General features: G+C 44.6%; 1 protein-coding gene across 1 annotated transcript in view; it reads left to right on the forward strand.

Moving 5' to 3' along the window:
- The window catches only part of LOC135505510 (syntaxin-binding protein 5-like), a 135,115-nt gene that overhangs the window by 25,411 nt on the left and 82,874 nt on the right, over positions 1-26,830 (forward strand). The window lies entirely within an intron of this gene.

Consider the following 26,830-nt stretch of genomic DNA (forward strand, 5'->3'; position numbering starts at 1 on the left):
GCACAAAGACAGGTGAAACAGATCATGGTGTGACAACATCAGTACAATAGAACAGTAGTACTCCAGGAGGAGTCACATCATTCGTGATGACGGGCCATAGTCAAAGCCACGTCTACAGTAGACTAGAATCAACAGTGTGATGAACTTTGTTTGGGAGACTGATGCCATATTGTACAGGACCCATTGCATGGTCTATGACTCTGTGCATTTACTCCCATTTACTCCCCTATGGATTGGCTGTGTATCCCCCTTCTCTCTTTCCTCCCTCACTCTTGCCATCCTCTGGGGCCTGTAGTCCAGGGCTGGAGCAATGGAGCGGGGGGGGATAGATGGAGGGTCAGGCGAAGTAAAGGAGAAGTCTCCAAACATGGAGAGAAGCCAGCAGGCTGATTGAGTCACACTATCTGAGATGGAGAGCTGGTGTTGCGTGGGTGGGATTTCATATTTTGGCAGGCATACTATTGGCTGTCCACCCACGTATCTACGGGGGTCGTGAAATCACAGCCCCCACACGGTGGTTCAGTACCCCACAGGGTCCGCTCTCAGCGGGGGTGGAGGGCCTTTTGTCCCACCAGCGTTTATCTGCCTCAGAGTGCAGCGCACTGGGGCAGCAGGGTTCTCACACACTCCCTCTCACCTCCCCACCACCATATGCCTTTAGAATAGACCGACTAAAGATAGATATGTAAAGGAACAAATATCAATACGTTCAAATCACTCATGATGGAAGCCTTTCTGTACCAATTTGAAGATGATCTGATTTTGAAGTTATTTTCAATAGGAAGGATTGGCACTGCACTGTATATGAAAAATAACGTTATTTCAACTTCTTTTTAGACATAAGATGGTATCTTTTCAACACATTGCTGGCTAGGCTACTGAAACTCTGATGACATTAATCTAAGGTCTTTCTAATTTTCCATTGTGAGATAGGAACCATGTATATCCAGTCTGGTCAGGCTTCCCACCGGGTGAATGATGAACACGCGCTGTGAAAAGCCTCAGCTCGCCGCGAGGCTGCCATAAGCGCTCATTTGGGGTGTATTGCCCCGATTCCTCTTCCTGTCTAGCGCTTGGCAACATTTTCACATTAAGAACGGTGGAAATGATTGCTGATAACATGGATTGGCATTAACCTGCAAAGTCCTATACAGCCTCTGACAGGGACCTTACAATGTTACCTCAACCCTTTCTGCCTGGTCGGACACATATTTAACCCTTTCGGTATTGGCCGGCTGCATTAGAACGGGCGAAACTCAATTTCAACGTCATCCGTTTCTAGGTAGATTTGTTATTCTAGCAGAATGGTTTTGCTGTACTGTAAATGAGATACAGGAGATTCAAAGGATCTATATAGGATCTATATATTCAAAGGATAATATAGTCCCCTTTTCTTAAGCATTGACGCTGAAAAATCATCTTGATATTTCTGTCGATGGAGAACTACTACAGACATCTTTCAATGATGATGAGGATTGTGCTGCTGCTGCTGAGGATGTGTGTATGTGAGATCAAACAAGTTCATTCTTCCCTTTGATACAGATTGCGGCTATCTCTCTGTTCTATCTTCGCTCGCTCTCTCTGATGGTGTGTCTTTCTGTCTCTCAGCAGGCAGTTCTCTGTGGCTGGGCTCTGGTGCTCATATTTGGAAACTGTTGCTGCAGTGCCATGCATTTTTAATGGGGAAGGCCATTGTAGGGGTCTGTGCTGTGTGTGCTTGTGCATGTGTGTGTCAGAGACAGGAGAAAAAAGAAAATGCTCAATTATATTTAAGAATGTTGCTACACTAGTGATGTCATTCTCTTTCTGTGCTTTCTGATCTCTTGCCCAAGGAGCTCGCTCTTTTTCAAATAGAATGTTTGTTTGATTAACCCTGTGTGGTCGGTGGCAGTGCAGCAGCACCTGTGTACAGAGGGAAGGGGTCAACTGGTAAGAACTCTCTTTTCTTAATTTCTTTCTTTCGGTCAGACGTGGATGTCCATTAATAAAGGCTGCCCCCCGCACCTCTCTGATTCAGAGGGGTTGGGTTAAATGCGGAAGACATATTTCAGTTGAAGGCATTCAGTTGTACAACTGACTAGATATCCCCCTTTCTCTTCTCTCTCTCTCTCTCTCTCTCTCTCTCTCTCTCTCTCAGCCTGAATATTCTCTCTCCTTCTACACCCCCCTCTGTGACTTATGTTCACCCGCTCCTGTCTGCTGCACCTACAACACCACCTGGCATGATTCTGGCCCTGGGAGTGTGCACGTGTGTGTGCCTGGCGATTCACCATGTGTGACCTGACCACCTTGTGTGTACAGACATATGATCCTACAACCTGGTGTGTTGATGTATACAGCATGTGTGCGTATATTGAATATATTTGTGTGAATGTATGCCTAACTCACTGACACAATGTGTACTAAACAGTTTGTCTATAGGATAGTCCACTAGTGGGTGTGTCTATTTCTTTGTTATTAACTAGTCCATCTTTGAATAAGTGATGTGGAAGTGAACAAGTTGTTTGTTTTGTCCTCTTCTCCGGTGTCGCGTACATTTCCGTGCCCCTGCCTACCACTCTGGTAACAGTGATGTGGTGGCTGATGTGATGTGAAGGCCTGGGCGGTGGGTACACTCTGTGAATCATGTAGAATAAGCCGCTACCTCTGGACCGCTCCCTCCCACAGGCATCTCTGTTCCTACGGGAACAGCAAAGTGGAGAGTTTTGTCCCCCTGTCACTCCGCCTCCCTCTACGACGGCTGGCCAATCAAACTGTCAGGATGGAGTTTTCTACGTGCAAGCCAGGCTAGAAGAAGGCAGGAGGATTGTGGGATTGGGCAGGGAGGGAGGGCAGAGGTGGAGGACATGGGCCCACGTTCAGACACTCAGACTAAATACTGTATGCATGCATTTACGCACACACGCACGCACTCAATCACGAATGCACGCAAGCACACACACACACACACGCACACACACACACACACACACACACACACACACACACACACACACACACACACACACACACACACACACACACACACACACACACGAATGTGTGTAGTGATCCCTCGTGGTAGACTTGACTTGAGAAGAAGTGGTAGCTCTATAACAGGGTCAGATGGCTGACAAAACAGGGAGAGAGAGTGATTAAGACAGGGAGAGAGGGAGGGGGGCTTGGTAACAGAAGGAGTTAGCAGTGGTTACTGTAGGTCTGTGTGCTGGGCATTGGGCGCTGGCCTGTCAGAGAGGGGCTGATTTACCCATGGCTTATAGGCACTCCTCACACGACACACAGACACACACAAACACGCATATAAATCAAATCAAATCAAATGTATTTATATAGCCCTTCATACATCAGCTGATATCTCAAAGTGCTGTACAGAAGCCCAGCCTAAAACCCCAAACAGCAAGCAATGCAGGTGTTGAAGCACGTTGGTTAGGAAAAACTCCCTAGAATGGCCAAAACCGAGGAATAAACCTAGAGAGGAACCAGGCTATGAAGGGTGGCCAGTCCTCTTCTGGCTGTGCCGGGTGGAGATTATAACAGAACATGGCCAAGATGTTCAAATGTTCATAAATGACCAGCACGGTCAAATAATAGGTCTGGGACAGGTAGCATGTCCGGTGAACAGGTCAGGATTCCATAGACGCAGGCAGAACAGTTGAAACTGAAGCAGCAGCATGGCCAGGTGGACTGGGGACAGCAAGGTGTCATCATGCCAGGTAGTCCTGAGGCATGGTCCTAGGGCTCAGGTCCTAGGGCTCAAGAAAGAGAGAAAGAGAGAATTAGAGAGAGCATACTTAAATTCACACAGGACACCGGATAAAACAGGAGAAGTACTCCAGATATAACAAACTGACCCTAGCCCCCCGACACATAAACTACTGCAGCATAAATACTGGAGGCTGAGACAGAAGGGGTCAGGAGACACTGTGGCCCCATCCGATGATACCCCCGGACAGGGCCAAACAGGAAGGATATAACCCCACCCACTTTGCCAAAGCACAGCCCCCACACCACTAGAGGGATAGCATCAACCACCAACTTACCATCCTGAGACAAGGCCGAGTATAGCCCACAAAGATCTCCGCCATGGCACAACCCAAGGGGGGCGCCAACCCAGACAGGAAGATCACATCAGTGACTCAAACCACTCAAGTGACGCACCCCTCTTAGGGACGGCATGAAAGAGCACCAGTAAGCCAGTGACTCAGCCCCTGTAATAGGGTCAGAGGCAGAGAATCCCAGTGGAAAGAGGGGAACCGGCCAGGCAGAGACAGCAAGGGTGGTTTGTTGCTCCAGAGCCTTTCCGTTCATCTTCACACTCATGGGCCAGACTACACTCAATCATATGACCCACTGAAGATGAGTCTTCAGTAAAGACTTAAAGGCGTCTCTCACATGGGTAGGCAGACCATTCCATAAAAATGGAGCTCTATAGGAGAAAGCCCTGCCTGCTTAGAAATTCTAGGGACAATTAGGAGGTCTGCGTCTTGTGACCATAGCTTACTTGTAGGTATGTACAGCAGGACCAAATCAGAGAGATAGGTAGGAGCAAGCCTGTGTAATGCTTTGTAGGTTAGCAGTAAAACCTTGATATCAGCCCTTTCCTTGACAGGAAGCCAGTGTAGGGAGGCTAGCACTGGAGCATGAATTAATTTTTCCGCATCATTTTTGGACAGAAGTTTCTGATGTTTGCAATGTTACATAGATGGAAAAAAGCTGTCCTTGAAACAGTCTTGATATGTTTGTCAAAGGAGTGATCAGGGTCCAGAGTAACGCCAAGGTCCTTCACAGTTTTATTTGAGACGACTGTACAACCATTAAGATTAATTGTCAGATTCAACAGACTATCTCTTTGTTTCTTGGGACCTAGAACAAGCATCTCTGTTTTGTCCGAGTTTAAAAGTAGAAAGTTTGCAGCCATCCACTTCCTTATGTCTGAAACACAGGCTTCTAGCGAGGGCAATTTTGGGGCTTCACCATGTTTCATTGAAATGTACAGCTGTGTGTCATCCGCATAGCAGTGAAAGTTAACATTATGTTTTCGAATGACATCCCTAATAGGTAAAATATATTGTGAAAACAATAGTGGTCCTAAAACGTAACCTTGAGGAACACCGAAATGTACAGTTGATTTGTCAGAGGACAAACCACTCACAGAGACAAACTGATATCTTTCCGTCAGATAAGATCTAAACCAGGCCAGAACTTGTCCGTGTAGACCAATTTGGGTTTCGAATCTCTCCAAAGAATGTGGTGATTGATGGTATCAAAAGCAGCACGAAGGTCTAGGAGCACGAGGACAGATGCAGAGCCTCGGTCTGATGCCATTAAAAGGTAATTTACCACCTTCACAAGTGCAGTCTCAGTGCTATGATGGGGTCTAAAACCAGACTGATGCATTTCGTATACATTGTTTGTCTTCAGGAAGGCAGTGAGTTGCTCCGCAACAGCCTTTTCTAAAAATGTTGAGAGGAATGGAAGATTCGATATAGGCCGATAGTTTTAAAAATATTTTCTGGGTCAAGGTTTGGCTTTTTCAAAAGAGGCTTTATTACTGCCACTTTTAGTGAGTTTGGTACACATCCGGTGGATAGAGAGATGTTTATTATGTTCAACATTGGAGGGCCAAGCACAGGAAGCAGCTCTTTCAGTAGTTTAGTTGGAATAGGGTCCAGTATGCAGCTTGAAGGTTTAGAGGCCATGATTATTTTCATTGCGTCAAGAGATATAGTACGAAAACACTTGAGTGTCTCTCTTGATCCTAGGTCCTGGCAGAGTTGTGCAGACTCTGGAATACTGAGCTTTGAAGATATACACACACGCACACACGCACGCACGCACACAGAGAAACAAGAGCAATCCTCTTGTCTTATATAACCACAATGAAGGATGTACTTACTCCTCCCCTCGATGATGATATGTGTGGCAGGGTCAGGGGTGTCTTTGTGCGGTTGTCTCGGAGGGTTGTGGCCATGTGTACAGTGCATGTACAATGTCTAGGGTCTTTGTGCCCCATGTTAGTGAAGCATCTGTGTTAGTTCCGCATGGTAGTGACTGTGGCGATGCATGTGGATTTGGATGGGGTTTTGCTCCTATGCTTTTCCACGTGTGACATCACGACACTCACAACACGAGACACTCTTTTTTATTTATGTTCTCTCCACCTGGCCCTATTTTACGGCATCTCTTATCTTTCTTACCTTCCTCTATCTCTTCCTCTGTCTCTTTTACTCTGTTTGTTTTTCTGCGCTCTGTCTATCCTGCTCTCTCTCCCTCCCTCCTCACCTCTTGCGTATGTTGCGTGTGTCTTACTGATACGGTACACGTATTACCAAAGACACTGTCTCTAATTCCATGTGATCTAATGTCTCATAGCAGACAGATCATATAGTCTACACACTGTATGTAAATGATCTAAGCTACACACACGCACACCCACCCACACACACACCACACACTTGTGGATGACAGATGGACATGCGTGTTATACTGTCGTTTAATGGAAACTGCCGAGGATGTGTGTCTATGTAAGCTCTCTATTATTCCCCCATTCAGGGAGAATGACTTCCTCTCTAAAGTACTGAATCACTTAAATCAATCTATTGCATCACCTGAGTTAATCAACACTCACCAACACACACACAGCCACACAAACACATAAACACACACTCTCTCTCTCTTTTTCCGGTTCTTAGTTGTCTGCTCCACTCACATCACATCACATCCTCTGACATACCAACAAGATCTCATAGTTTCCCTTTCGAAATTCGATGTATTATGGATTATTTTTTATGCGTTAATTCCACCTAGTTACAGTGTTTAAACAGGAAGAACTCAAAGGTTAACAGTTTAGGCATTAATTCTAAGTGGTTAAGGTTAAGGCGATGGTTTGGGGAAGGCTTAAAACAAAATAATGAAAGAGGACATGCTAGGTATCATCAGTATTCATGCTATTCTGACAGCTTACTAGAGCATTGTGACATGCCGTAGCGTAGTGGTTTAACTTCTTGCGTCGAGCAATCCCGTATCCGGGAGCGTAATCATAGCCTCAAGCTCATTACCATAATGCAACGTTAACTATTCATGAAAATTACAAATTAAATGAAAGAAATATATTCACTCACAAGCTTAGCCTTTTGTTAACAACACTGTCATCTCAGATTTTCAAAATATGCTTTTCAACCATAGCTACACAAGCATTTGTGTAAGAGTATTGATAGCTAGCATAGCATTAAGCCTAGCATTCAGCAGGCAACATTTTCACAAAAACAAGAAAAGCATTCAAATAAAATCATTTACCTTTGAAGAACTTTGGATGTTTTCAATGAGGAGACTCTCAGTTAGATAGCAAATGTTCATTTTTTCCAAAAAGATTATTTGTGTAGGAGAAATCGCTCCGTTTTGTTTATCATGTTTGGCTAAGAAAACCCCCCGAAAATTCAGTCATTACAACGCCAAACCTTTTTCCAAATTAACTCCATAATATTGACAGAAACATGGCAAACGTTGTTTAGAATCAATCCTCAAGGTGTTTTTCACATATTTATTCGATGATAAATCATTTGTGGCAGTTGGGTTTCTCCTCAGTAGCAGACAGAAAAGTACTGCAGCTGGAGATTACGCATAATTGCGACGGAGGACACCAAGCGGCCACCTGGTAAATGTAGTGTCTTATGGTCAATCTTCCAATGATATGCCTACAAATACGTCACAATGCTGCAGACACCTTGGGGAAACGACAGAAAGTGTAAGCTCATTCATGAGCCATTCACAGCCATATAAGGAGTCATTGGAACACAGCGCCTTCAAAATCTGGGGCACTTCCTGTTTGAAATGTCATCTTGGTTTCGCCTGTAGCATCAGTTCTATGGCACTCATAGACAAAATCTTTGCCGTTTTGGAAACGTCAGTGTGTTTTCTTTCCAAAGCTGTCAATTATATGCATAGTCGAGCATCTTTTCGTGACAAAAGAGCTTGTTTAAAACGGGAACGTTTTTCATCCCAAAATTTAAATAGCGCCCCCTATATCCAAGACGTTAAACAGCGTGCTCCAGCTCAGATCCTCATGATTTTTTTGTTGTTGTGAGCCCCGAGGAAGGCATAGATTGATGTACTCAGGACCTTTTCAAACGTCCCAATTCCTCCTCTATTTCTAGTGACCAGCCTGGACATACACATACAAGGGAACCAAGGGAAGAAGGGAGGGGTTGTTTTAGGGAAGACGTGTGCGTGTATGTTTGTGTGAAAGGCAGGGCTTCTTAGAATTGTCTGCCTTTTATGCAACATTTGGTCTGCAGGGTCGGAAGTTGTGCATGTGTGTGAGGGCGTGGGTGGGTGGGGGGGGTGGGGGGGGTTAGAGAGAGCAGAGGGGAGAACAACCCTTTTCTGTGTTAATAAGGGGTTTCAAGGTGTACTTGTCTGATAAAACAAACATACTTTCTCACGCACAAACGCACACATGTTGATTGTTCACTCGATTAAGTGGCGGATAAGTATCACTGTGCAGTGGTAGACAGATGTGGTCTTTGTATCCTATCTATCTGTCTCTTTGTTGGATGCTTTTATAAGGGGGATGAGCGTTGAATTGCCCGGTACAATGGAGCGAATGGAATAGTACCAAAAGTGTAAACTTGTCCCACCCGTGAGCATTTGCAGAGCGTCTCTAGGGTGTTCGGAAAGCATTTATGAGTAATTGTTATAGCCTTCGTGGTGTTAACAGAACATTTCTGAAGCGTTCCTCACCTCGTCTCGGTGAGGTGTTGCTGTAGCAAGTCTGACGCTAGTCGTAAGCTTAGTCATGCTGCCCCTAGCTCCCCACAGCCAGGTGCTCTCTCTCTCTCTGTCTGTCTGTCCTTATGTTGGACAGAGCACTGAAAGGGATTATGGGTCAGCGGCCGTCCCCTCCTGTGGCGCTGCCTGTGGAAGGAAGCGTTTGATACGGAGGCCAGAGAGAGGGAAGGGAGAGAGGGATGAGAGGAGGAGAGAGAAGGCACGGACCTGCTGTCAGCTCTATGCGGTTGAATTACTACTTCATATGCCAGCAACCTTTCTCTCTTTACTTTCACTGTCTTTTGGGGGACAGTGGTGTGAGATGGCAAGCTATAGGGACAGTGTCCTGAACGACTCACTACTTAAGCATCTTGTTTTAGCTGAGATACTGAATGGGATTGTGGAGGAAATGGTTGGAGTAGGAGAAGGTTGTCTCGTGCACCCCCCTGATTTTAAACGTCATCCAGCCCTATTAAAAGGCTTTCCTCTCCCTCCTCCTTCTCCGCCTCCTCCTGTTTAACAGTGTTAAATATTAACCCAGCTGAATGTTTCCCCGTTTGCCCCGTCCATTATTTAGCAGCCAGGCAGGGAGCCAGTCACATTCATTTAGTCAAACAGAGGCCTGTGTCTTCCTTTGTATCCCTCTCTTCTTGCCCCTCTCCTTTTCTCATTCTCCACACCCCTTTTGTCTTTTCCGCGTTGCTTTACCTCTCTGTGTCTGTTTTTCTCTTGAACTCCCTTCCTCTCTAGCTCTCTCTTGTTCTGCCAAGCCTTCCCCACCCCGCCCTCCTCTTTCTCTTTCCGTCAGACCTGAATAGCAATGGATTGGATATACAAGGGCTGCATCTCAATGCGGTGTGCATTTGGTCGGGACCGTCAGTTCACACTTGTCCCTTCTCCAGTGTGTTTGAATATTGGAATCGATCCAGTGTTCAGAAAAGTTGAGTGCACCCCTCTGCTGGTCCCTTCGGCCTTTAGAGCTGGATAGGTCAGTATCATATCGCTTTATTCCACCTGAAAGCTGGCCCGATCGGATTTCTGATTGGCCGTGTTTATTTGTTCAAAGTGAGTCCATTCAATATGTGAAATCCAATGAGAGCAGCTGAGGGAGGCAGCGAGTGAGTGTGTAGGGGGAGACTGCAGAGGGTCAGGTTGCTCTACTATAGGTATGTGTGCAGAGGCATTACTGCTATAGTGTACAGTATAGAAAGAGGAACTAGCTCAAATGTTATCGATAGCTATTAGGTTTCACTACCTATTAGTGGCAACCATAGTGACCATACCACAACACATAGGTGTACTATACCATAACATAATATATTGTCTAGGGATTCAACTGGTAAAATTGTAAGTGCAGACTAACTGTACCAAGCTTAGGATAAAAGCAGAGCTTTAAATCACAAAGGGAGAGGTTTTATAGTGACGGTGTGATATTTGAACACGTTTTGAAATCATGCTGTTATTGGTCAGAAGGGTCTGAGTGTACCACTGTGGATGGTACCACCCTGGTACAACGTGTAAAGCGCCAAGCCTCATCCAAAGGTTAAAGGTCAATGCAGCCGTTTTTAAATTAATATCAACACATTTCTGGGTAAAAATGAAATACCTTATTGTAATAGTAAAAAAAAAGAGGTTTGGAACTCTCTTTGTTATTGGTCTATTAACTAATTTACCACTATGCAAGCCGAACCTCCAGATTAGAAGGTGCTGTGTATATTGTATTTCCAACCAGCAACTATCAGGAAATAACACTAACCCCATGTGTTCGTACTTTTAAAGTGTTAGTTTCATTAGCTGTTGTAAAATATAATACACAACACAGGAAGAACAGAATTCTGACTGTACTGGGCCTTTAAATGGATGTTACCTAAACCCTCCTATGAATCTAGTGTGGACCAACTGGATGTCCTCTGTTTTTTACTTTGTCTCTATTTCTCCCCCCTTTCATTTTCTCTCTTTTTTCCAAGCCTTATTTCTATGCATCGCACTTCATTTTTGACGGATTCAGCCACAAGAGATTCTGCTGATTCGCCTTTTCACCTTTTCTCTTCTTTCTCTTGCACTCCCCCGCTCTCCATCTCTCTCTCTCTCTCTCTCCCTTTCTCTCTATCCATCTCACTTTAACTGTAACTGCAAGCTGGATTGTCCCACTAACATTAGACAAATGTTGAGGTTATTAACACTCTACTACTTGCCAGGAACCAAATACACTGCAATGCTGCTGCAGTGGGGAGACTTATTACTGTGCACCATGCATGCGTGCTGGCTACACCTGGCCACATCCCAAACCAATCCCTAGCCCATACCGCTAAATCATTGTTGATCTACTGCGTGTAGCCATATTGCCTATGGCTGTCCACAGCTTCCAGGACTGTAAAGGGAGCCAGTTAGGGCCTATAAGGTAGGGGACGGTTAGTGGTATCCTTGGGACATCCCTACCCTAAACCCTAACCCTAAACGTAACCCCAACTTAACCATAACCCTTACCTAACCCTAAACATTACCATAACCATTTTAAAATGTAAACTTCAATGAGGTAGGGACGCCACAAGAATATCAGATAGCAAGGACTGTAAGGGATAGGGGTGGATTTGGGAGTGAGACATTCAGACCCCTTCCCTTGTTCCACATTTTGTTATGTTACAGCCTTATTCTAAAATATATTAAATAAAAAATGTTTCTCATCAATATACACATAATACCCCATGATGAGGAGTTCAAAACAGTTTTTTTGAAATTTGTGCAAATCTATAAAAAAACAAAAACAGAAATAGCTTATTTACATATGTATTCAGACCCTTTGCTATGAGACTTGATATTGAGCTCAGGTGTACTCAGGTGTTTCCATTGATAATTCTTAGATGTTTCTACAACTTGATTGGAGTCCACCTGTGGTAAATTCAATTGATTGGATATGATTTGGAAAGGCACACACCTGTCTATATAAGGGTCCACATTTGACAATGCATGTCAGAGAAAAAAAACAAACCATGAGGTAGAGGGAATTGTCCGTAGTACCCCCCAAGAAAAGGATTGTGTTGAGGCGTTTCGGCAGCATTGCACGTCCCTAAGAACAAATTGATGAAGTTTGGAACCACCAAGACTCTTCCTAGAGCACGGTGGTCACTCTGACAGAGCTCCAGAATTCCTTCCAGAAGAACAACCATCTCTGCAGCACTCCACCAATCAGGCCTTTATGGTAGAGGGGCCAGACGGAAACCTCTCCTCAGTAAAAGGAACATGACAACCCGCTTGGAGTTTGCCAAACGGCACCTAAAGGACTCTCAGACCATGAGAAACAAGATTCTCTGGTCTGATGAAACCAAGATTACACTCTTTGGCCTGAATGCCAAGTGTCACATCTGGAGGAAACCTGGCACCATCCCTATGATGAAGCATGGTGGTGGCAGCATCATGCTGTGGGGACTGGCAGGGCTGGGAGACTAGTCAGGATCGTGGGAAAGATGAACGGAGCAAAGTACAGAGGGATCCTTGATGAAAACCTGCTCCAGAGCGCACGGGACCCAAAATTGGAGTGAAGGTTCACCTTCCAACAGGACAAGGACCCTAAGCATGTCCTTGAGTGGCCCAGCCAGAGCCCGGACTTGAACACGATCGAACATCTCTGGAGAGACATGAAAATAGCTGTGCAGGGACGCTCCCCATTCAACCTGACTGAACTTGAGAGGATCTGCAGAGAAGAAGGGGAGAACCACTCCATATACAGGTGTGCCAAGCTTGTAGCATCATACCCAAGAAGACTCAAGGCTGTAATCGCTGCCAAAAAGTAACACAATAAAATAAAATTACGAGGCTATATACAGGGGGTACCGGTGCCGAGTCAATGTGCGGGGGTACAGTAATTTGTAGGTAGGGGTGAAGTGACTATCCATAGATAATAAACAGCGAGTAGCAGTAGGGTTTAAAACAAATCGGGGGGAGGGGGTGTCAATGTAAATAGTCTTGGTGATTAATTGTTCAGCTGTATCATGTCTTGGGGGTTAGAAGCTGTTAAGGAGCCTTTTTGTCCTAGACTTGGCACTCCGGTAGCGCTTTCTGTGCTGTAGCAGAGAGAACCGTCTATAACTTGGGTGACTGGAGTCATTGACAATTTTTTGGGCTTTCCTCTGACACCGCCTAGTATATAGGTCCCGGATGGCAGGAAGCTTGGCCCCAGTGATGTACTTTGCCATACGCACTACCCTCTGTAGCGGTCAGATGCAGAGCAGTTGCCATACCAGGCGGTGATGCAACCGGTCAGGATGCTCTCAATGTTGCAGAACCTTTTGAGGATCCGGGGACCCATGCCAAATATTGTCAGTCTTCTGAGGGGAAAAGGTGTTGTCGTGCCCTCTTCACAACTGCCTTATTGTGTTTGGACCATGATAGTTGGTGATGTGGACACCAATGACCTTGAAACTCTCGACCTGCTCCACTACAGCCCCATCGATGTTAATGGGAGCCTGTTCGGCCTAGAGAGGAACCAGGCTATGAGGGGTGGCCAGTCCTCTTCTGGCTGTGCCGGGTGAAGATTATAACAGAACATGGCCAAGATGTTAAAATGTTCATAGATGACCAGCAGGGTCAAATTATAATAATCACAGTAGTTGTCGAGGGTGCAACAGCTCAGCACCTCAGAAGTTGACTTTTCATAGCCAATCATTCAGAGTATCTCTACTGCTCCTGCTGTCTCTAGAGAGTTGAAAACAGAAGGTCTGGGACAGGTAGCATGTCCAGTGAACAGGTCAGGGTTTCATAGCCGCAGGCAGAACATTTGAAACTGGAGCAGCAGTATGGCCAGGTGGACTGGGTACAGCAAGGAGTCATCAAGCCAGGTAGTCCTGAGGCATGGTCCTAGGGCTCAGGTCCTCCGAGAGAAGGGAATGAAAGAAAGAAAGAAAGAAAGATAGGGTCATCCCGGGTGGCGCAGTGGTTAAGGGCGCTGTACTGCAGCGCCAGCTGTGCCACCAGAGACTCTGGGTTTGCACCCAGGCTCTGTCGTAACCGGCCATGACCGGGAGGTCCGTGGGACGACATACAATTGGCCTAGCGTCATCCGGGTTAGGGAGGGTTTGGCCGGTAGGGAAATCCTTGTCTCATCACGCACCAGCGACTCCTGTAGCAGGCCGGGCACAGTGCTCGCTAACCAAGGTTGCCAGGTGCACAGTGTTTCCTCTGACACAGTGGTGCGGCTGGCTTCCGGGTTGGATGGCGCTGTGTTAAGAAGCAGTGCGGCTTGGTTGGGTTGTGTATCGGAGGACACATGACTTTCATCCTTCGTCTCTCTCGAGCCCGTACAGGAGTTGTAGCAATGAGACAAGATAGTAGCTACTAAACAATTGGATACCTCGAAATTGGGGAGAGAAAGGGGTAAAATTAAAAATAAAAATAAAAAACAAACAAACAAAAAAAGAACGAAAGAAAAGAGAAAGAGAGAAAGGCGGAAAGAAAGAGAGAAAAAGAGTGAGAGAGAGAATTAGAGATAGCATACTTAAATTCACACAGGACACCGGATAAGACACGAGAAATACTCCAGATATAACAGACTAACCCTAGCCCCCCGATACATAAACTACTGCAGCATAAATACTGGGGGCTAAGACAGGAGGGGTCGGGAGACACTGTGGCCTCATCCGACGATACCCCAGGACAGGGCTAAACAGTCAGGATATAACCCCACCCACTCTGCTAAAGCACAGCCCCCACACCACTAGAGGGATATCTTCAACTTACCATCCTGAAACAAGGTCGAGTATAGCCCACAAAGAGCTCCGGGAAGCTCACATCAGTGACTCAACCCACTCAAGTGACGCACCCCTCCTTGGGATGGCATGAAAGAGCACCAGTTATTACTGCCACTTTTTGTGATTTTGGTACACATCCGGGGGATAGAGAGCCATTTATTATGTTCAACATAGGAGGGCCAAGCACAGGAAGCAGCTCTTTCAGTAGTTTAGTTGGAATAGGGTCCAGTATGCAGCTTGAAGGTTTAGAGGCCATGATTATTTTCATCAATGTGTCAAGAGATATAGTACTAAAACACTTGAGTGTCTCCCTTGATCCTAGCTCCTGGCAGAGTTGTGCAGACTCAGGACAACTGAGCTTTGGAGGAATACGCAGATTTAAAGAGGATTCTGTAATTTGCTTTCTTATGATCATGATCTTTTCCTTAACCTCTAGCGTCGAGCAATCCCGTAGCCTCAAGCTCATTAGCATAACGCAACGTTAACTATTCATGAAAATCGCAAATGTAATGAAATAAATATATTGGCTCACAAGCTTAGACTTTTGTTAACAACACTGTCATCTCAGATTTTCAAAATATGCTTTTCAACCATAGCTACACAAGCAGGGACATCTGTCGTGTCTTTGGCTATGCCGGATTAATTGATATGACATGCTATTCTATAAAATAATTTCTCTGTAATTAATATCACCTGATTGAGCTAATCATGTAAATGTAATTAACTAGAGAGTCGGGCACCACAAAATAATATTTATAGAGTTGTTATTCCGTAAGACCTAGTCATATTTTACATCAATAGCAGTCAATATCAATCGTCATCTTAATTCAATCTCATCTGAAAGTTGTAAATTCTTTTATCTGCACGAACCCTGGCTAACAAGTTGAATCAGCAATACATAATTGGGTTTAATTATTTATTTACTAAATACCTAACTAATCACACAGAATTACACATACACACAATTAATCATAACTTTATTACAAATTACGTCATAACGGAAAACGTCCCTAGCGGGTGTTACAGATATGACAGCTTGTTACACAAAAGAAAAGGGTCTGGGTTGAGTGAAGGAGTGGGAAGACTGAGGAACAAAGGAAAGAAGCTGGGCTATCATAAATACAGTATCTTATGCATTCTAAATTACCGCCCATTTGGAAAAGGAACATGCAATAAATATTTACTCTGAGTGGAAGGCCTTGTTGCCCAACCGAGTCCTTTGAAGAATGTCTCTGGTTGTCAATTGGATACATTGTAGTAACGTTGTTGTGTGGTAGACGGGATACTCTGTCTGTTCCTTCCTAACCTGCGTTTGCAGCTGCGGTTGTTAACTCAACGGCTAGAAGGTATCACTTCTGTAGTGAATAAGAGTTCAAAGTTCATACCATTCGCAACCAAAGCTCACGCTGATGTTGGCTTTGTTCTGTAGTTATTATCTGAACCATTCTGACATAGGACTGTCGTCCTACATCCCTGGAACAGATAGTTCTATTGTCGTCAAGGGCTTATATAGGAAGGTGAAGGAGGGCGTGTTTGAAAAGTTTTATAGCCCATGTCCCTTTACAGGGCGGGCCACTGATTGAGCAGCCCTATCTTATGAAAATCCAAATCTCTCATTTTAGAAGCTAAAATCGCATTTCATCCCATCACAAATAATTTCATATTCAAACATTTAAATTGAACAACACTTCCATGTGAATCCGATAACTCTGATGTGTAGACTTGCCACTGTAGAGTTTATGTCATCTTATCATTGATGAGAATGTCTCAGATGACAACCGAACTGACATCATATTCATTAAGTACCACCGCATATGTTCAATTGTTCGGATTACCAGAATGTAGTTCATTTCCCCCCACCTACTGATGTTCCCAGAATCTCAATGTTAACCAAGGGTTTTGCAACTGTAACCTCAGTAGGGTAGAGAGAGGAAAAAGGGGGGAATAGGTATTTATGACTGTCATAAACCTACCCCCCAGGCCAACGTCATGACACATCCTTGGGTAGGCGGAGGGAGTCTGGAAGGGCATCTAGGAATATTTGGGTTGTCCAATAATTTATAGCACGGCTTTTGATGATCCTTGGTTGGGGTCTGAGCAGATTATTTCTTGCGATTGCAAACGTAATAAATGGTGGTCCGATAGTCCAGGATTATGAGGAAAAATACTAAGATCCACGGGACAAAACTAGGTCCAGAGTATGACTGTGGCAGTGAGTAGGTCCAGAGACATGTTGGACTAAACCCATTGAGGAAATGATGCCTCCGATAGCCTTTTGGAGTGGGTCTGTGGACTTTTCCATGTGAATATTAAAGTCACCAAAAATGTGAATTATTATCTGCCATGACTACAAGATCAGATAGGAATTCAGGGAACGCTGTATATGGCCCAGGAGGCCTATAAACAGTAGCTATAAAAAGTGATTGAGTCGGCTGCATAGATTTCATGACTGGAAGCTCAAAAGACTAAATTTTGTAAATTGAAATTTGCTATCATAAATGTTAGCAACGCCTCCACCTTTGTGGGATGCGCGGGGGATATGGTCACTAGTGTAACCAGGAGGTGAGGCCTCATTTAACACCGTAAATTCATCAGGCTTAAGCCATGTTTCAGTCAGGCCAATCACACCAAGATTATGATCAGTGATTAGTTAATTGACTATAACTGCCTTGGAAGTGAGGGATCTAACATTAAGTAGCCCTATTTTGAGATGTGAGGCATCACAATCTCTTTCAATAATGGCAGGAATGGAGGAGGTCTTTATTCCAGTGAGATTGCTAAATCGAACACCGGCATGTTTAGTTTTGCCCAACCTAGGTCGAGGCACAGACATGGTCTCAGTGGGGATAGCTGAGCTGACTACACTGACTGTGCTAGTGACAGACTCCACTAATCTGGCAGGCTGGCTAACAGCTTCAGATTAGCCTTAACGTTGGTAGCCCTGCCCCCTGGTAAACAGTGGCTGATTGCTGGATGATTTGTTTTAAGTCTAATACTGCGCGTGATGAAGTCGCCAATGACTAGGTCTTTCAATTTGTCAGAGCTAATGGTGGGAGACTTCGGCGTCTCAGACCCCGTAACGGGAGGAGCAGAGACCAGAGAAGGCTCGGCCTCTGACTCGCTGCTTAATGGGGAGAACCGGTTGAAAGTTTCTGTTGGCTGAATGAGCGACACCGATTGAGCATTCCTACAGCATTTCCTTCCAGAAACCATGAGAAAGTTGTCCGGCTGCGGGGACTGGGCGGGGGGATTTATACTACTATCTGTACTTACTGGTGGCACAGACACTGTTTCATCCTTTCCAAACACTTAAATTACCCTGGCCTAACAATTGAATCTGAAGCTGAACTTGCAGCACAGCTATCCTCGCCATAAGTACAGCGACTGCAATTAGAAGGCATCATGTTAATGTTACTACTTAGCTTCGGCTGGTGGAGGTCCTGATGAACAACGTCCAGTGAAGAAGTTGAATGAAAAAAGTTGAGCGAGGGAAAAAACAAAATATAAACTGTAATTAAAAAGTAAAAACCGTAAAGTTGGCAGGTAGCAAAGTAAGGTTATCAACAAAACGCACAGCAGCACGTAAACAAGTCTACAAGTTGTGACCTGAAATTATGTATAGTGCTGATCAGACCTACCAGCAAACTTAATGATGGTGTTGGCGTCATGTTTGGCCACGTAGTTGTGGGTGAACAGGGAGTACAAGAGGGGACTAAGCACACACCCCTGAGGGGCCCCAGTGTTGAGGATGAGTGTGGCAGACGTGTTGTTGCCTACCCTTACGGGACGGCCTGTCAGGAAGTCCAGGATCCAGTTGCAGAGGGAGGTGTTTAGTCCCAGGGTCCTTAGTGATGAGCTTTGTGGGAACTATGGTGTTGAACGCTGAGCTGTAGTCAATAAACAGCATTCTCAAATAGGTGTTCCTTTTGTCCAAGTGGGAAAGGGCCTTGTGGTGTGCGATTGAGATTGCGTCACCTGTGGATGTATTGGGGTGGTATGCGAATTGTGGATGTGAGCCATGACCAGCCTTTCAAAGCACTTCATGTCTACCGACGTGAGTGCTATGGGGTGGTAATCATTTAGGCAGGTTACCTTCACTTTCTTAAGCACAGGGACTATGGTGGTCTGCTTGAAACATGTAGGTATTACAGACTAGGTCAGGGAGAGGATGAAAATGTCAGTGAATACACTTGCCAGTTGGTCCGTGCATGCTCTGAGTACACGTCATGGTAATCCATCTGGCCCTGTGGCTTTGTGAATGTTGACCTCTTTAAAGGTCTTACTCACATCAGCTACCAAGAGCATTATCACACAGTCATCAGAACAGCTGGTGCTCTCATGCATGCTTCAGTGTTGCTTGCCTCGAAGCGAGCATAAAATGCATTTAGCTTGTCTAGTAGGCTCACATCACTGGGCAGCTCGCAGCTGGATTTCCCTTTGTGGTCTTATAATAGTTATCAAGCCCTGCCACATCCGACGAGCGTCAGAGCCAGTGCAGTAGGATTCAACCTTAATCCTGTATTGATGTTTTGCCTGCTTGATGGTTCGTCTGAGGGCGTAGTTCAGGATTTCTTGTTAGCGTCCAGATTAGTGTCCTGAACCTTGAAAGAGGCAGCTATAGCCTTTAGCTCAATGTGGATGTTGCCTGTAATCCATGGCTTCTTCTTGGGATATGAACACAGGGTCACTGTTGGGACAACGTCGTCGATGCTCTTACTGATGAAGCCGATGACTGAGGTGGTATACTCCTCAATGCCATTGGATGAATCTCAGAACATATTCCAGTCTGTGCTAGCAAGAGAGTCCTATAGTTTAGCATCCGCGTCATCTGACCACTTCGGTATTGAGCGAGTCACTGGTACTTCCTGTTTTAGTTTTGGCTTGTAAGCAAGAATCAGAAGGTTAGAATTATGATCACATTTGCCAAATGGAGTGTGAGGTAGAGCTTTGTATGTGTCTCTGTGTGTAGAGTAAAGGTGGTCCAGAGTTCTTTTCCCTCTGGTTGCACATGCTGGTATGATGTGACATGCTGGTAGAAATGATGTAAAACTGATTTAAGTTTGCCTGCATTATAGTCCCCGGCCACTAGTAGCGCCGCTTCTGGATTAGCATTTTCTTCTTTGCTTTATGGCCTTATAGAGTTGGTTGAGTGCGGTCTTAGTGCCAGCATTGGCTTGTGGTAGTAAATAGACAGCTGTGAATAACATAGATGAGACCTCTTGGTATATATTGTGGTCTACAGCTTATCATGAAGCAATACCTCAAGACTTATTTAATATTAGACATTGCACACCAGCTGTTCCTGACAAATAGACACACACACCCGCCCCTCGTGTTACCAGACATAGCTTCTCTGTCCTGCCGATGCATGGAAAATCCCGCCAGCTTTATATCATCCGTGTCGTCGTTCAGCCACGACTCGGTGAAACATAAGATATTACAGTTTTTAATGTCCCGTTGGTAGGGTAATCCATTTTGTTTCCCAATCATTACACATTGGCCATTAAAACAGATGGCAGTGAGGGATTACTCACTCGCCTACGAATTCTCAGAAGGTAGCCCGAACTACACCATCTGTGGTACACTGGTTTACTGTTACTTTGTTCAAGTGAAGGTGGGAGTGTGGTTTAGGTGTAACTGTGGCAGTGACAAACAGCCAGCAGCCCTGTACTTTACTCTACTGTATGTGGGATTTAATTGTTTGCATGCGTAATAACTCAAATGTGTCAGGGGAAATTATTTATACTGGAACTATATTAAACAATTTAATTACCGCTCAATGTGTGTGTGTGACTGTGCATGTGTGTTTGAGGGTGTGTGTACGCGCGCGCATGCATATGTTTATGCCTGAGTTTGTACACGATAAATGTGGCTCTCAAATGTATTGTATGCTTGAGTTTTTGTATGTGTGTGTGTATGTGTTTGTTTATTTAGGAGGGAATTATGTGCCCTATATCACTCTCGGTCATTGGGCTGTGATAAGAAGCTGTTTTCTCTTTCTCACTGTGGAAGACTGGCTGTGCACTGTTGCAGTAGATGGTTATATGCCCTGGTAGATCCTCTCTCTTGATCTCTCTCTCTCTCTCTCTCTCTCTCTCTCTCTCTCTCTCTCTCTCGCTCTCTCAACCTTTGTCTCTCTCTCTCTCTCACTCTCTCAACCTTTGTCTCTCTCTCTCTCTCTCAACCTTTGTCTCTCTCTCTCTCTCTCTCTCTCTCTCGCTCTCGCTTGCTCTCTCAACCTTTGTCTCTCTGAGCTGTGGGAGCAGGCAGCAGACCAGCAGACTCTGTCCCAACCCCTCCCTGGCAGGGTGATGTATGTTGGGCATGTTTGACGTCAGTCCCAGCCCAACGTCACAGACCTCCATACTCACAGCATTTTTTCCTTCTTTCACTCGCTGCCTCCCTCTTTCTCGTTCTTTCTTCTGCTGGCTCTTTCTATCATTTTTCTATCTGTCTCTCTCTATCCCTCTCTCGTTTTATCTCTCACTGGCTTTCATTCTCCTACTCTGTTCTCGCTCTCTCTCTTGCTGTTTTTCCATTTTCCTCTCTAGATCTTTCTATTCAGTACTCTACCTCTTTTCCTCATTATCTCCCTCCCTGTGCTCTGTCTTTTTCCAACATTCTATGTCTGTCACTAACCATTGGTATAGCCTCATACACACACACACACACACACACACACACACACACACACACACACACACACACACACACACACACACACACACACACACACACACACACACACACACACACACACACACACACACACACACACACACACACAAAGACAATCACTCCCTATGGTGCAGGGTGTACAAAACAACAAATGGTCTAGAAGATCCATCATACATTCAATTGGTTCTGTCAGGTGAAGAGTCCACTCACAGCAATTTGATTACATCCACAGGAACCAACTGAGTGCTATCCCTGGGTTATATTGTCTCCATAAGCATCCCTAGTTGTAGCTCTCCTGACAAGTTCACTTTGTTTGATGTAAAGAGAAGACTCCCTTCTGGCTTCCAACACTAAGCGTGGGGACTATGAGAACCCATGGAATAGCAGATATGTTGACTTTGAGGGGCCGAAATAGCTTTTTAAAGTTTCGTCTGACTTGACAAGATGAGGAATTGACCCAGTTTTCCTTCCTTCTCTCTCTCTTTCTTTCTCTCTCTACTGTCTCCCTCTTTTCTTCACTATAGTCAATCTGTCAAATATGTGAGTGGTATTGGTGGTGACAGGAACAGTGTAATACTGTGGAAAGATAACACAAAGGATCATGTGCCTGGAGTTTAGGTACTTGTTCAACCTCAAGTGTCATAGGGGTCATCCCAGGCTAAACATCATGGGCTTTATCTTTAACCAAACATAGAATAGTCCTTGTGATGCCACGAGGCATGCCGTTAAGGTTTATATTTTAGAGACAATGATTTGTTACTCCAATACCATCTATATATGGTTTTGTCCTTATTTTTGAGACAGAGAACAACACGCCAAAAGGTAAATGGTACATTCCGAGGGCATAATCTTTAGATCTGAAGGTTGGCTTTTAGAGGACACAATTCACTTTTCTCAGACCTGAAACATTTAGCATATTGTCATAATGGTTTATTTAAGACGGGGAGTTCAGTCTTATAAATGTTCACTATATTCACGGGACCACCCATACAAAAATGTATGCACATTGGATAAGTGCCTGCTAAATGCTATACTCTATATTATTATATTATATATGACTATTTTCTATCTTTGACCATGGTTTGATGTCATTGTACAGCCAACTGTTTTCCAGAGTTAGTCTGTCTGTGTGCTTTTCGATAATATGCTTTTTGGAAGCCTGCCTGCATTTTAGAGAAAGTCGAAGAGAAATGTTTTAAAAAGCACAATCATAAGTCCTGCCTTTTTTTTCGGGCCCAAAAGATTTGGTTACCAGGCAATCTCTGGAATGAGTTTTCAATTAAATCTCTTCCAGTTCCCATCTTGGACTTAAGCATCCAGATCATTCTTCCGACTAGTCTGCAGGGGGGCTCTCTCTTGTGTGCGAGAGTGTGGAGGGTGGAGAAGCTTGCCTTCCCATATGTGCTATGTGCATGTTTGATGTACAATATTTTTGTTTGTGAACCGGATGTGTGATGTGTGTGTGTTAATATATTCAAGTGTGTGGTCATTTGTTATTTTCTGGTGCAGTAATGCTGTAGTTTAGTGTTGCCCTGATCAGTCTATACAATTATATTCTATTTTAGTAGGCTATTTTAGCTGGAGATATTAGCAGGATGCTCTGTTTGCTTGCTTCTTTTTCCTCTCTTATGAGGAAAGTGTCATCTCTCTGGCTGTCATGTGTTACGCTTAACTGCATCCCCCATGAAAAACTGCTACCCGGCCCTCCTCTCTTCCTCCCCTCTCTTCCACTCTGTCTGCACAGGAATTTTTGGTAGGATGAATACGCATCATCACTCATATCTAGGCCTTCAGTGGAGGAAGCTCTTAATTTTCAATCTTTCCCCTTCTCTTTCTCTCTCTCTATATTTTTCTCTCTCCCTGCTCCCCCTGCTTATTTATTATACATCTGCATAGCTCTCTCCTCCTCCATACATCTCATCCATCCCTCTCTCTCTTGCACCCACGCATGCGTGCACTCTCTCCCACTCTCCCTCCCACTCTTTTCCATCTCCCCCACTCTTCATTATTTCCTCTCTCTGTCCCTCTATATCTGTCTCTCTCTCTCTCCGCTGTCGTGACCTCAGATTAAGGTTGGAGGAATATGTAATTATGTTGTGTTGTTTGTTTCTCTGCAGCTCCAGATTATCTTCCTCTGCCATTTATTTATACACTCAGTGGCCAGTTTATTAGGTACACCCATCTAGTACTGGGTCAGACCCCCCTTTGTCTCCAGAACAGACTGATTTCTTCGGGGCATGGAAACATTGCTCAATTGGTATCAAGGACCTAACGTGTGCCAGGAAAACCTTCCACACACCACCGCCACTAGCCTGTACCATTGATACCAGGCAGGATGGGGCCATGGACTCATGGTGCTTACGCCAAATCCTGACTCTGCCATTAGCATTACGCAACAGGAACCAAGATTTGTTGTACCCGGATATATTTTTCCACTCCTCAATTGTCCAGCATTGTTGAATCTGAGATGTCCTTCTGCATACCACTGATGTACTACGCCGTTATTTGCCTGTTTGTGACCCGTCTGTTAGCTTCCACGATTCTTGCCATTCTCCTTCAACCTCTCATCAATGAGCTGTTTTCGCCCACAGGACTGCCGCGGACTTGATGTTTTTTTTTGGTTTGCCCATTCGAACATTCAATCGAACAGTAGCTGAATGCCTCTGTGCCTATCTGCCTGCTTTATATAGCAAGTCACGGCCACGTGACTCACTGTCTGTAGGAGCGAACCATTTTCATGAACGGGGTGGGGTACCTAATAATCAGGCCACTGAGTGTATATTTGGTTATTTTGAAGTAAATATAGAATTGTGTCTTATCTCTGTGTTCTGTATGTACACATAATGTATCTCTCCAGACAATAACTCTACCAGGATAGACAGACTGCAGTATATTAGCTAGGAAATGCCCATATCTTCAAAATACACTACATGACCAAAAGTATGTGGACACCTGCTCTTTGAACATCTCATTCCAAAATTATGGGCATTAATATGGAGCTGGTCCCCCCTTTGCTGTTATAACAGCCTCCACTCTTCTGGGAAGGCTTTCCACGAGATATTGGAACATTGCTGCAACTTGTTATTGGCTTGCTTCAATTGGTCACTGATGTTGGGCCACAAGGCATGGCTCGCAGTCGGTATTCCAATTCATCCCAAAGGTGTTTGATGGGGTTTAGGTCAGGGCTCTATGTCGGTCAGTCTTAGTTCTTCCACACCGACCTCGAAAAATCATTTTCTGTATGGACCTGGCTTTGTGCACCAGGGCATTGTCTCGCTTAAGCAGGACAGGCCCCTCCCAAAACTCTTGCCACAAAGTTGGAAGCGCAGAATCATCTATAATGTCATTGTATGCTATAGTGTTAAGAATTCCCTTCACTGGAACTAAGGGGCCTAGCCAAACCATGAAAACAGCCCTAGATCATTATTCCTCATCCACCAAACTATACAGTTGGCACATAGAACAGTAGTGTTCTCTTGGAATCCGCCAAACCCAGAGTAGTCCGTCAGACTACCAGATGGTGAAGCTTGATTCATCACTCCAGCGAACGCGTTTCCACTGCTCCAGAGTCCAATGTCGGCTAGCTTTACACAACTCCAGCTGACGCTTGGCATTGTACCTGGTGATCTTAGGCTTGTGTGCGGCTGCTCGGCCATGGAAACCCATTTCATGAAGCTCCTGACAAACATTTCTTATGCTGACATTGCTTCCAGAGTCAGTTTGGAACTTGGTAGTGAGTTTTGCAACCGAGAACAAACCATTTTTACGTGCTTCAGCACTCGGCGGCCCCGTTATGTGAGCTTGTGTGGCCTACCACTTCACGGCTGAGCCGTTGTTGCTGCTCGACGTTTCCACTTTGCAATAACAACACTTACAGTTGACCGGGGCAGCTCTAGCAGGGCAGAAATCCACTAATTTGAAAAGGATGTCAACATACTTTTGTATGTATAGTGTAGATAAACTACTGAAATGTACTTTGGAGTTTACTGTGGGTGGACTGTCGAATGGCTCTAACCTGTCCAATGCTTGGTCATGACAGAAAAACAGAGCAAGACATTGGCTGTTCTGTACCCAAAGCCCATGTAAGGACTGAAACCTATAGCAAACAACGAATCTCATACAGTGCCTTGCGAAATTATTCGCCCCCCTTGAACTTTGCGACCTTTTGCCACATTTCAGGCTTCAAACATAAAGATATAAAACTGTATTTTTTTGTGAAGAATCAACAACAAGTGGGACACAATCATGAAGTGGAACGACATTTATTGGATATTTCAAACTTTTTTAACAAATCAAAAACTGAAAAATTGGGCGTGCAAAATTATTCAGCCCCCTTAAGTTAATACTTTGTAGCGCCACCTTTTGCTGCGAATTACAGCTGTAAGTCGCTTGGGGTATGTCTCTATCAGTTTTGCACATCGAGAGACTGAAATTTTTTCCCATTCCTCCTTGCAAAACAGCTCGAGCTCAGTGAGGTTGGATGGAGAGCATTTGTGAACAGCAGTTTTCAGTTCTTTCCACAGATTCTCGATTGGATTCAGGTCTGGACTTTGACTTGGCCATTCTAACACCTGGATATGTTTATTTTTGAAACATTCCATTGTAGATTTTGCTTTATGTTTTGGATCATTGTCTTGTTGGAAGACAAATCTCCGTCCCAGTCTCAGGTCTTTTGCAGACTCCATCAGGTTTTCTTCCAGAATGGTCCTGTATTTGGCTCCATCCATCTTCCCATCAATTTTAACCATCTTCCCTGTCCCTGCTGAAGAAAAGCAGGCCCAAACCATGATGCTGCCACCACCATGTTTGACAGTGGGGATGGTGTGTTCATGGTGATGAGCTGTGTTGCTTTTACGCCAAACATAACGTTTTGCATTGTTGCCAAAAAGTTCAATTTTGGTTTCATCTGACCAGAGCACCTTCTTCCACATGTTTGGTGTGTCTCCCAGGTGGCTTGTGGCAAACTTTAAACAACACTTTTTATGGATATCTTTAAGAAATGGCTTTCTTCTTGCCACTCTTCCATAAAGGCCAGATTTGTGCAATATACGACTGATTGTTGTCCTATGGACAGAGTCTCCCACCTCAGCTGTAGATCTCTGCAGTTCATCCAGAGTGATCATGGGCCTCTTGGCTGCATCTCTGATCAGTCTTCTCCTTGTATGAGCTGAAAGTTTAGAGGGACGGCCAGGTCTTAGTAGATTTGCAGTGGTCTGATACTCCTTCCATTTCAATATTATCGCTTGCACAGTGCTCCTTGGGATGTTTAAAGCTTGGGAAATATATTTGTATCCAAATCCGACTTAAACTTCTTCACAACAGTATCTCGGACCTGCCTGGTGTGTTCCTTGTTCTTCATGATGCTCTCTGCGCTTTTAACGGACCTCTGAGACTATCACAGTGCAGGTACATTTATACGGAGACTTGATTACACACAGGTGGATTGTATTTATCATCATTAGTCATTTAGGTCAACATTGGATCATTCAGAGATCCTCACTGAACTTCTGGAGAGAGTTTGATGCACTGAAAGAAAAGGGGCTGAATAATTTTGCACGCCCAATTTTTCAGTTTTTGATTTGTTAAAAAAGTTTGAAATATCCAATAAATGTCATTCCACTTCATGATTGTGTCCCACTTGT

The sequence above is a fragment of the Oncorhynchus masou genome, chromosome 19 (genome assembly GCF_036934945.1).
Source record: "Oncorhynchus masou masou isolate Uvic2021 chromosome 19, UVic_Omas_1.1, whole genome shotgun sequence".
Classification (NCBI taxonomy): domain Eukaryota; kingdom Metazoa; phylum Chordata; class Actinopteri; order Salmoniformes; family Salmonidae; genus Oncorhynchus; species Oncorhynchus masou.